Source organism: Phacochoerus africanus, chromosome 10 (genome assembly GCF_016906955.1).
Source record: "Phacochoerus africanus isolate WHEZ1 chromosome 10, ROS_Pafr_v1, whole genome shotgun sequence".
Lineage (NCBI taxonomy): Eukaryota > Metazoa > Chordata > Mammalia > Artiodactyla > Suidae > Phacochoerus > Phacochoerus africanus.
The window spans coordinates 21,961,764-21,974,299 of NC_062553.1; the positions used below are offsets into that span (position 1 = coordinate 21,961,764).

The window sequence follows — 12,536 nt, forward strand, 5'->3', positions numbered from 1 at the left end:
CTGGGCATCACATAATGTTCAAGACTATTTTGCCAGTTTTACCTTATGTGCAAGACGCTTTTCCCTTTTGGGGAGCAATATCTAATTTTACGCATAAATAAAATCCATGTTTTATGATAATACATGAGTCACAGTAGAGGTGATACTAAACATAGAAGTGAAAATACATCTCGCGGTGCAATGTGAATGCTCTGCACACATTGTCTGAGCTGTCACAACTGGGATTTAAGCTGAGAGGGAGATTATAGTCGATAAGAGGAAACTAAAATGATCGTGTGCGATTCGCTGACTTAGGACAATCGTGCAGCTTTTCTGAATATTAAACATTTTCATTGACATCTTATCTTTACAAACTGCACTTTAATTCCACCGACAACTTTCTATTTGGGGAAAGACATCAAATGGCAGATCCGCACACACATAAAGAAAAATGAAAGAAGAAATGTGTAAAAGGAAGAGAAGAAGAAAATATTTTAACCAGGAATAAATACAGGTACATAGATGATAGATAGGTAGGATAAACAACATGATATCTGGAAAAAAAAAATCATTGGTATGGGCATCAGGAGGTCTCCTTTGATGGAACCTCTGCTACTAATTCTGTGATCTTTGCCAACGTGGCTGGTCGTTATGTAGAAGTTTAATTTATACACCTGAAAATATTAATAGTAATACTGATAAGGATGATGTTAATAGCCACCACCACTGCCATGACAATAACAGTAACCATTCTTGCCCTATGAAATTGTAAGTAAGTAAAAGATTGTAGGAAAAGGAAATGATAGAATTAAAAAAGCAAACCTGGAGTCGGGGTGCAGCAGAAACAAATCCAACTAGGAAGGAACCATGAAGTCCCAGGTTGGATCCCTGGCCTTGCTCAGTGGATGAAGGATCTGGCATTGCCTTGAGCTGTGGTGTAGGTTACAGACACAACTCAGATCCTGTGTTGCTGTGGCTGTGGTGTAGGCCAGCAGCTGTAGCTCAGATTCGACCCATAAGGTGGGAAACTCCATATGCTGTGGGTGTGGCCTTAAAAAGCCAAAATAAATGAATGAATGAATAAATAAATAAATAAATAGAAAAATAAATAAATAAGTAAGCCTAATTTTTAAAAAATCAACTAATTAAATAGGTGACTAGCAAATAATCTAAGAAGCAATTTGAAAAATATAAGGAAAATAGATTGGGATAAGAGGGTTCAGACTGTTGGGAAGGAGGGTCAAACTATTATTTAGGGTGGTCAAAATATTTCAAGGAATAATCACTCAGTTCTGCGTGGTAACTATTTAAAATAACAATAATATTTGGATGCTTAAATTCTGGTGTGCTTTATTAAAAAGACAAAAAAAATCTTTAAAAAAAAGTCACTATCTTGAGCAACAGGGAATAAATCTAATCCCTCTGCCAAATGTCAGCTCATCCAAAAATCAAACAGAGCTATAATATCTCTCAAGCCATCTCTTCTCTTCTTAGCAGCTCACAATTTAAGACTACACTTCACTTTCTGTGCTCAAAGTACTTTACATGTATAAGAGAATAATTACAGAGATACTCAATTGATTTAGGTGTTAAGTATATTATCCCATTTTCATGGAAATGGAATTGGAGTTGACAAGGCTCAGGGGGTCAATCCAACTGGGAAAATAAAAACTATTAATCTAAATCAATAGTATAATGTCGGCTGGCCTAGTGCCCTTGAATAAGTCATTTAGCTTCAATCTCTTTGCCTGAAGACAAAGAGAGAAGGTGAAAAAAAAATTATCCAAGAGTTCAAGTCAAATACAGAATGGATATGAGCCTTTATGACAGTATAATATCCTGACCTTGGTGTCATATGGCAAAAAGGAGGTTGCACTGATTGAGAAATGGGACACTAAGTGTTTAAATAAATAGCACAAGGCAAGTGAGTGATACAGCTTTATAAAGTACTTTAAACTCTTAAACTCTGACTTTCAGTGAAATATTTTAATCTGAAACGTCCAAGAAGTATATATCTATATACTCACACACATATGGCCTTATAATTTATTTTATTTATTTATTTATTTATTTATTTATTTATTTATTTATTTATTTATTGTCTTTTTGCCATTTCTAGGGCTGCTCCCGTGGCATATGGAAGTTCCCAGGCTAGGGGTCTAATCAGAGCTGTAGCTGCCAGCCTACACCGCAGCCACAGTATCTCAGGATCTGAGTTGTGTCTGTAACCTACACCGCAGCTCATGGCAATGCCGGATCCTTAACCCACTGAGCAAGGCCAGGGATCAAACCCTCAACCTCATGGCTCCCAGTCAGATTCGCTAACCACTGAGCCACGACGGGAACGCTGCCTTAAAATTTATTTTTTATTTAAATTCCAGGGTATTTTAATTTTTTTCTCTTACTTAACAAGTATATATTTATTTGATTTAGTGTCAGGAAGCTTAAATACATTTGTATTGACATATTTACTGAATTTTTAAGTGTCCGAGCTATAAACTTCTGAATATGGAATTTCAAGTTTGAAATTTTAAAATTTATATTTACATTCTGTTCATGCCGTCCTTGACCCTATTTTTAAAAAACTAAGATCTGTATATCCCATTAAATATTCTGCCATCTGAAAACATCTTAGTAGGATCACATGCCAAAATGTGAGTACATGAGTACATGGCAATAGGGCAATAAGGTCATTTTACCTCCTTCCTTTTTTTTTTTATTTTTCAAAACTACTGTTCTAAATACCAAGTCTTTTTCAAAAGCAAAAAAAAAAAAAAAAAGGAAGAAGAGGAGAGGGAGATGGACAGAGAGGAGGAGGTCAAGGGGAGGAGGGGGAGAGGAGGAGGAAGAGTTCCCTGGTGGCCTAGAGGGTTAGGGATCAGACTTTGTCCCTGCTCTGGCACAGGTTCCATCCCTTGCCCAGGAAATTCCAAATTCCACTCACTGTGGGCACAGCAAAAACAAAACAAAACGAAAACAAAAGCAAAAAAAATCCCAAACCAAAAGTCGAAAACAACAAAAAAGTATTTTGTAGCTTTTTTTTTTGTCTTTTTGTATTTTTAGGGCCACAGCCATGGCATATGGAGGTTCTGAGGCCAGGGGTCTAATCGGAGCTGTTGCCAGCCTACACCACAGCCACAGCAACGCTAGATGTGAGCCATGTCTGCAACCTACACCACAGCTCACGGCAATGCCAGATACTTAACCCACTGAGCAAGGCCAGGGAATCGAACCCAAAACCGCATAGTTCCTATTCCGATTCGTTTCCACTGTGCCATGATGGGAACTCCTATTTTGTAGCTTTTAAAATAGGAGAGGAGTCATCTCAACAGAATTTAATTCAGTTATTAACATTTTCCTGTTTGACTTATTGGCCAGAAATATCTTATTGTACTCACCAATAAACATTATTTTAACTAAGATGAATATTATTGTATAAAGTTATTTTTCCAGGAATTCATTTGAATCTGACCAATTGTGTGGAATTTTTTTTTACTACATTTTGTTAGAAATTTTGACATTTGCTAATACCTTGCTGTGTATTAGTTATTCTAAAGCAAAATAACTTGCTTGCAAAATACATTCTAGCCTACCAGAAAAGAAGCTACTTCTATTTTACTCATTTATCCTCATTTGGTTTTACACAGGCATAAACTGTAATCCTAGGCCCTATGATTACATATTAGACTAGGGTCTACACAAATGACCTCATTTTAACTCTATCTTTAAAGGACCTATCTGCAAATACACTGACATTCCAAAGTACTGGAGGCTAAATCTTCAACATATGAATTGGGGGTGGGGGCGGGCTGCACAGTTCAGCTCCTAACAGGTGTGTTATTTTGTCTTTAAGTTACTTAGCTTTCTCATGTTTGTTTCACTTTATACATGTTGTACCACTGCATCTCCAACTACTGTTGGTTGATGGATTTTTTAAAATATCAAGGATGTGATAATTTCTCTCCGTAGCACTCTGTCTCCAGAATAAGATATGCCTTTTGTTGCTGAGGGATGCATTGTTGACAACGTTCTTATTCATAAATCATTAATAGTAAAATGAAATGCTTGAAAAATGGATTTTCCTTTGCACAGGCAATTCAATATGCACAAATATCTGGATTTTAATAAAGATCTGTTTGCCCACGCTACATTTCCCTTAAATTTGATACTCTGTATTTCTCTAACTCAGGCAGATTAGTTTTTCCGCTTCTCTAGATTCAGTGGTATGTATATTTCCAACTTTTCTAATCAATGTTCAGAGGATAATACTTCTTTCTGGAAGTCTCACATCTAATCTTTTTAAGGATAAATCCAATCTTTGCATTTTTGTTCTCCAATTCTTTTGGACATTACCTCTAGATGTATTTATTCAATTTCTTTCATATTGATTCCTGGTAACTTTGTAGTTGAAATTTCTGTATCCTACTTGAGATTGATCATTTTATGTAGGTTTAGTAAGATGGCTGCTCTGCATGAATGTATATTGAATGAGCAGTTGAATATATTATGTTTTATGTAATTTCGGAAGAGTATTTTTCTCAGATAATAGTAATCAATTCTAATGCAATTACAAATGCTGACAACATGTGGATTCTTGATACATGTGTTATTGATTGAATAATAATATCTCCTTTTCAAAAACTGTTGAAAATACCAGATGTGATAATTTTCATACTTCTTTTCTTTGTTATTATTGAAAATAGACATTTGTTAGGTATCATATGTAAAATGCAGCCCTTTCTGTCTTGATAGGTACTGATTTATCTTTGAAATCACTCTTTATGTTTTGCTATTTGAAGTGCTTTCTCGGACTTCCCACCCTTTTCCTTTTGTTGTAATGTATATGTGTGGTTTTCATATCAGATACTGTAATTTGACGCAGCCTCGGCTATGGTCTAATTGATGAGTTTGGCTATGGAATAACATCCTACCTCTCTTAGCTTAATGTTTTCACCATAAAGCCATTACGACAAATTTCAACTCAATCTTTTTACCCAAATAAAACAGCTGACTAGAATCTATCTTCTGTATTGTATATTAAATTAGGTTGATCTTCACAAATAGTTACATAAGAATCTTAAAACTTTGAGGTGCACATGCTATTGGAGAAGGTCATCAAGAGGACATGACTCCCAGTTGACCCAAGAGCTGGACCTGGGAGGTCAAAGGCTCCTCACGCCACACCTCACTCCCCTCCATAATAACTACACTCTGCCCACCATTTCAACAGTGAGAGCTCCTTTCAAGGACCCAGGCTTGAGAAAGCAATGTGTTGTTGGGACTATCTGAAGGTACCTGCGCCTGAAGCCAGTTAAGACCTGTATAAATAATGTTTAAATTCGGGTAGGTGGGTGTGGAGATCTACCTGTCTTGTGGCCACTCGAGACAAACCTTGTATGTAAGTTCCCATGCTTTTTAAACCTGTCACCTACATATCTGGAGTGGCCTGACTCTTTCTTCAGGGTCTCACCTTGCCCTTTGTGTATGGGGACCAGTTTGTGACCCAACAATTGGAAAGCCATCCAGGAAACTGAAGAAATGGGTCTTGGGAAAGAAGTATCCACAGGGGAAATCCCGAGTGGGCCGTCCATCTCTCTGTGGGAAGAGGTGGCCCATATTTTAGGTGCATGTAGACTGCCGCATGAGTTTGAGGCTACCCCTGAAATACTGGCTAATCTGATGTGCTTTTAGAGGAACTGCACAGAACACACTGCAGCAAGGAAGGAAGAAGGATGGCTGCTGCACTGGGCAACCTCTTCTGTGGGCAGATCGGTTAGATGCTGATGCCCAACAAGAGGCTGAAACTTGTGTCAGAATTCTGGAAGGAAAACCATGAATGGAGCTGAGGTATCCACTGTGCTGCTGGCTTTGGGGCTGGCATACAAATACAAAGTAAGAGAACAGGATAATAAATTGGAGACCTTAAGTGCCATTTTGCAAAGCCAGGGAGAAGCAAGCTACCATGGATTAAGATCTGAGTTCTTGTGACAAAGCTGAGCATGATGCTAAGAGGTGGAATCCCTGGAAAGGGGGAAAGAACAAAGCTTTGATAACTGACAGTGCGAGTAATGAACAAGGGAATGGACAAGCTCTCCATGCAAATCCATTTTTTTTTTTTTGCTTTTTACAGCTGCACCCGTGACATATGGAAGTTCCCAGGGTAGGGGCTGAATTGGAGCTACAGCTGACGGCCTATGTCACAGTCACAGCAATGTGGAATCTGAACCGAGTCTGTGAACTACACCCCAGCTCACAGCAAAGCCAGATCCTTAACCCATTGAGCAAGGCAAGGGATCGAACGTGCATCCTCATGGATACTAGCTGGATTTGTCCACTGAGTCACAATGGGAACTCCCCATATTCTAATACAAAGGAACATTTTAAATAGTAATTGCCTTAGACTTATGATAATAGGGAAATATACCCCAGACCTCCTCAGAGAAAACTTTCATTCTTTCTCTGTTCCTGGAAGATGTAAATCTCATGTTTGAAATGTAAACACCCCAGGAGATATCTAAAACACAGCCCAGAATTCCTTGAGAATGAAAAGAAAGAAAGGAAGGAAGGGAGGAAGGAAAGAAGCAAGAAAAAGAGGCTTTTAAAAATACAGACTCCTTTAGAAGCTTCCTTGCCCAAAATCTAGTTCATGACCTCCATAAGAGCATTTGCTGGGGACAAATACCAATCTTAAAAGTCTTCTTCCTAAATTGAGTCTGTGCTTTATGATTAAGGGGGCTGCTGATTGTGCTACCCTTTGGACAAGATTACTCGCTGGGCTGTTTGTTTGGAGGCGCTTCCAGCTGTATGTGGAACTCTGGGCTCTGTGGTTGGGCTGGGTTGGTGTCTGTGCCCCCTTATCAGGTGGGGCTATAGACTATACTCTATGACTGGACTGGGTCACTGGCAGGGTTCTGAGAAAGGCCACTGCCTGGGCTCTGCAGCTATATAGTAACATAGGCTGGGTTCTGTTCAAGGTTGCTGTTAAGTGTCTCTTGTTATGTGGGGCCCCAGGCTACATGTCACAGTTGGGTAGGACTGTAGGATTGATACCGTGCTTTAGGAGGAGCTTCACGGCTATAGGGATTATCTGATTAGGCTTTTTGGTTGGGTGGCACTGGATATGTTATTCAGCAGTAGGCAGGACTTCCCATTTGCTTCCCTCCCTGGGCAGTGCTATGGAATGGGCTCCAAAGCCTTTACGGCTCTCTGGCTGGTGACCCACACTAGGCAGAACTGCCCACTAAACTCCTGGCAGATGAGGGTCACAGGCTTGGCTCAGCAGATGGGCAGTCACTGGCTGGGGTCTGGGGCACAGTTTCCAGAAGGAATGGGCTTTGCCAAGATCTGAGTGCTGCTGGCTGCAATCCCTGATCCCCTCTCTGTTTCTATCTGATCCTCCGTGGCCAAGCCTGGCAGATTTCCCCAGTGGTCCCTGTGAGGAGAGACCCAAGCTGGCCACCTGGGAACTGGGAGGGCTGGGTATCCACCTTGGTCTATTTTTCCCACTGGAAAAACCTAGGTCTAGCCTCAGGAAGGGGCTATGTAGTCAGTGTAGTCTGTTGTTTAGCTTTCTAATGCTCTCCTTCTAGGGTGCTGTGGCCCTGAGGTTGCTTCAGCATCTCCCCTAGGTTCTGAGATTTTCACAACAGTGTCTTATTTATGGATAGTTGATGGCTGGTCTTCTTGTGAGGGGGACTGAAGCTGAGAACATCCTATGTCATCCTCTTGAAGATGTCACTCTTATCCATTGCTTTTTCTTTTATATTCCACACAGCATTCTCAGTTCTCTATTGACAGACGTTTTAGTTCATTGATATCCAGCTCAGCTCATTTTTCTGCTTCTTTATTAAATCTTCTCTACCTACTGTGTTCACATTAGCCTCCTTCCAGTTCCATGTAGGCCAGGAATGTATTATTTTTTGTGCAGTATTATAGTCTCAGTGCCCAATACAGTGGCTATAACATAGCAGATGTTCAGTAAGTATGGTTATTATTATTATGATTTCCTTTTTATAGACACACCTACAGTACATAGAAGTTCCCAGGCTAGGGGTTGCGTCAAAGCTTCAGCTACCTTCCACAGCCATAGCAGCACTGAATCCAAGCCGCATCTGTGACCTACCTGGCAGCTTGCGACAATGACAAATCCTTAACCCACTGAGCAAGACCAGGGATCGAACCCACATCGTCACAAAGACAATGTCAAGTTCTTAACCCACCGAGCCATAATGGAAACTCCGGTAAATATTTTTGAGTTAATGCTTTCAGTAGGTTAAATGTGAAGTATTCCATAAAGATAGTTTTATTAAACTCTCAAAAAATAAAATCTCATGCTTTATAACATGTTAAAGTAAAACATAATGAGGAATAAGTTAACAAATAGAATTTAAAATTGATAATTGGACCTCAGTAATGACAAGTCAGAGAATCTGTAGCAAAAAAAAAAAAAAAAATTCAGCTATGAAATTTCTTATGGCCAAAAACTCTGTATGTATCCTTACAAATATTTTCATTTACTACATTTTGAAATTCCTTTTGAACATATATCATTATAAAGGAAATTTGCATTCACTTTTTTTTTATTGAACACCATCATCCTCCTGTCTATTATGCATTAATCTTCTAGAGACATATAGGCCTGTTTGTTAATTTGAGTGATAGCAATGCTTAAGAAAAAAAAAAGAATGAAAGCGAATAGATCAACAAAAGAGAAAAATAATTTTAAGAAAGGAAGAAAGAAAAAAGAAAGTAAGGAAAAGAACTTTGTGCATTATACACTAGTTATTTTCAAAAGTACTGTGTCTTGTCTTGTTAGCAGTTACAGTTTATGTCATTTTCCTTACTAATTTAAAACATTCCCTTTATGACTGTGTTTCCAGAGATCAGATGCCAATGATGTAAAACAAACAATAACTTAAGGGTTAAGTTGTTTTAAAAAACATTGAGGCTCTAATACTGAGTATTGTCATATTTGCATATAAACTTTTGCTAGCACTATGACTCTTTTATTGATAAGTAATACTAATTTCCTAAATTCAGGAGAAATGATTTAAATTACTACCTGACATACGAGATCACACTAATCTGGAAGTACATGGAACAACTGTTATTAATAATAGTCGATGAAATTTTATGTTACAAAAGGGTTGCAAAGTGATTAATGCCTAAATGTCTAAGCAAATTCTCAAATCTCAAACTTGTTTGAGACAGTTTCACATACAAGTATAAATCAATACTCAAATTATTTTCCTGAGCAAAGTGAAATATGAAGTCTTGGTTTTTCACTTACAGAAAAGTGAAAGAAAGTAGTATAGGGAGTTCCTGTCGTGGCTCAGTGGTTAACAAATCCAACTAGGAACCACAAGGTTGTGGGTTCGATCCCTGGCCTTGCTCAGTGGGTTAAGGATCCGATGTTGCCGTGAGCTGTGGTGTAGGTCGCAGACACAGCTTAGATCCCGTGTTGCTGTGGCTCTGGTGTAGGCCGGTGGCTACAGCTCCGATTCGACCCCTAGCCTGGGAACCTCCACATGCCGTGGGAGCGGCTCAAGAAATGGCAAAAAGGCAAAAAAAAAAGAAGTCTATATTTCAAATCTGATATTTAATCTATTAGATGACTATAGTCAAAAGCATTGTCCTTAACTGTAGCCAAATATTTTTGTGCTCATTTATTTTTTAATCCTAATTAATATCTAAAACAAAAAAAATGATCTCTACAAACTGTGACTATAAAATTTTTAGAATAAAGGGAAGGATAAAAAAAACTTGTATTCTTAGTAACGATATTCATGTTCAGTTTACATGACAATGATCTCCATGAACAAAATACATAGTATCCAGATACACATAAATAGCTATGTTTTGGCATAGACATGCTAAAATAATGGATACACACACCCTTTACTCTCTGACACTCAAGAGTCTCAATGTAAAGAACATTGTAAAACATCACTATGCCAAGATAATGAAAATATATAATTCCAGATGTAATTTCAAATGAACCATATATTTTTTTTCATGAGAATGGACTGTAAAGCAATTTGAATCACACCTAAATATTTGTAGTAACTTCTCATTTATACTATCTTGACCAAGATCATTTTAATCAATGTGTGCTTTTTGAAGGAACAGTAGCTTGGATCATCTCATCTGTCCAACTGTTATGACGTTTCGGGATATGGAACTTGAGGGATCTGATGACAGAAATACAAGTGTGTAACATGACTGAGCAAAAAAAAAAAAAAAAAAGGAGATCCCTGGAAGTGGGGTTTTCTCTTATCTCCATGGTAGCAGTGGGATGTTTATATTTCAGTTTCCTTTTTGCCAATATTTCCTTCATGTCATCTATCCTGAGGCAAATAATCAATCCTCCTAGAGCAGAAAAAAAACTGTACTCTTAAGATCTCTGAATTTTGGTTTTTACTGTCAGGATTACTTATGAAGATACCCTCTACTTCTACAAGCCAAATGCTATTTATTGCTCTTTCCATGGCAAAATCAACCATGTGGTAAGAAACAAAAGGAAAAATACGCTTAACTACCAACTCAATCATTATTTATTTATTTATTTATTTATTTATTTATTTTTAGCTTTAAAAATCAAATCCCTTTATTTGTGCTCCCTTCAGCAGCATATGAGAAGTGGCAGTGACCTCGGTGGTAGGCCTGTATTTTTGCCCTGCTGAGAAGCCAGGAACTCAGCTCCACCGTTCAGGTGTGTTCTCGGATGGCAAGTGGAAGAGGTGGTGGCCAACCCCAGGGCTGTACTCTGGAGGAGGTTGGGGGTAGTACCCGGCAAGGTCTCTGGCTATCTAATCTCCAGTTTGGGGCTGGAACTTCTGTTTGCCTGAATAAAACGACATCCGTCCTAGGATTTTTCCACATCGTGCCTTGCTTCTGCTGTAGTCAGAAGACTGGTCCATGAGCTGCTCCTGCATGGTACCCTAAGGTAGGCCCACTGGCTCCTTTTGCTCTAGGATTCTAAGAAGCTATCCTTGGAGGCCCTTGAGACAATGCAGGAAGCAGGGTGGCTGGCACACTGTGGCTGGCACGCTCCAGCTCACACTGCCATCACAGAGGCTGAGTGAGCAGTCACCCAGGGAGGGGGATCCCAGCTCATTCCATTCCTGTGATGCAGGTGCCTGGAAGGTAATAGCACCTGAGTAAGCCAGAGCCTTCCTGTGTCCACACCCAGGAATACCTTCCAGTTGTCCAAGCAGCCGTAGTTGTAATGATTCTTAAAAACTCTGCCCTCGGCCTGGAGCCGATGTCGCTCCTTCTTGTTGATATGCCTTCCCATGCTCATCTCACCTCTACTGATGAGAACAGCATGCCATACAGGTAGGGCACCCAGGGTAAGTGCCATGGAACTGCACAGGAACCAGAGGTAGACAAGACTCTTGTGAGTCACTCTTTCTAGGAAGGAGAAAGTGGGTGGTGGGGGTCCGGTGATAAGTCTGATTGGCAACCACCTGTAGTTTGTTTGTGTTGAGCTGTTTCATTTTCTCAATGGCAGCATAAGCCTCTGGAAAAAGTCCCAACTTCTGTACCTGCAGTAGACACAGCCCAGAGTCATGAAAAAGCAGAAAGAGAAGAAGTACCGATGGTTACAGTGGCCCACACAGTTGTTCAGCCAGGGGCAGTGATGGTCCATCCTCAGCACACCCCTATTGCTGATGCTGCAGGGGTGTGTTTGGGCTGGCTTGGGGTTAATGCACTTTATGCAGATGGAGATGGTTGCGATATCATTCCTGCCCTGGGGTGGGTATCCAGATGGGGTGGTGATAGCCTGGTAGTAATAGAACACGATGAGGAGTAGATTCCAGTGACTAGAAGAAATGCCAGCGGAGTCGTGGCACAGAGTAGGTTTGGAGGATGAGGGGCAGGACACATCGGTTGGCGATGGCCATGATGGAGCTGGTCAGCACGATCACCAGCACCACAAACACCACCCCACACCAGCAGATCACGTTGTCCACCAGCCAGTAGATAGGCTCAAAGGCAGCATCCACAGCAGTGTCACTGCCCCAAAGGAGTTGCGGAGCAAGGAGGCAGGCAGACCTTGCCATAGCGCCAGTGCTGGACCAGGTCCTGGAGCAGAGGTGGGCAGCAGTCCCTGTAGCTCAGGAACAGAAGCAGGCTCAGACAGAGGCAGGCAGGGCCCAGCAGCAGTCTCTCCGGCCCTGCATTGCTCCTGCCCCCCATCAGCCAGGAGGTCGAATCCTGCAACCTCCGCTGCCGCTCCATGCTACCCGCTCCAGCTCCGCGCCCCAGCCCAGCCCGGCTCAACCCAACCAACCATGGCCCGCGGCATACAGCTCCAGCCTGCAGACCTGCACCCGCCACCAGCCTATCACCCACAGGTGCAGGCACAAGCCCCAACTCAATAATTTTAGAATTTGTAGTATACGTTTTTGCTCAAAGTTTATTTTCCTCTAAATTTTCTATTATGATTTTATCAACATTTACATAATTTTTAAGTGAGGGGAAATACCTAATATGACGTATGCATAAATCTTGTATCATGTCATCAATTTTTGGCCTTTTTTTCTGAGAACTTC

At 40.4% G+C, this 12,536-nt stretch overlaps 1 pseudogene; it reads right to left on the reverse strand.

Annotated features, from left to right (window-relative positions):
* Positions 1 to 11,035: 11,035 nt before the first annotated feature.
* LOC125137374 (palmitoyltransferase ZDHHC16-like) lies at positions 11,036 to 12,222 on the reverse strand (annotated as a pseudogene).
* Between the last annotated feature and the right edge of the window lie 314 nt (positions 12,223 to 12,536).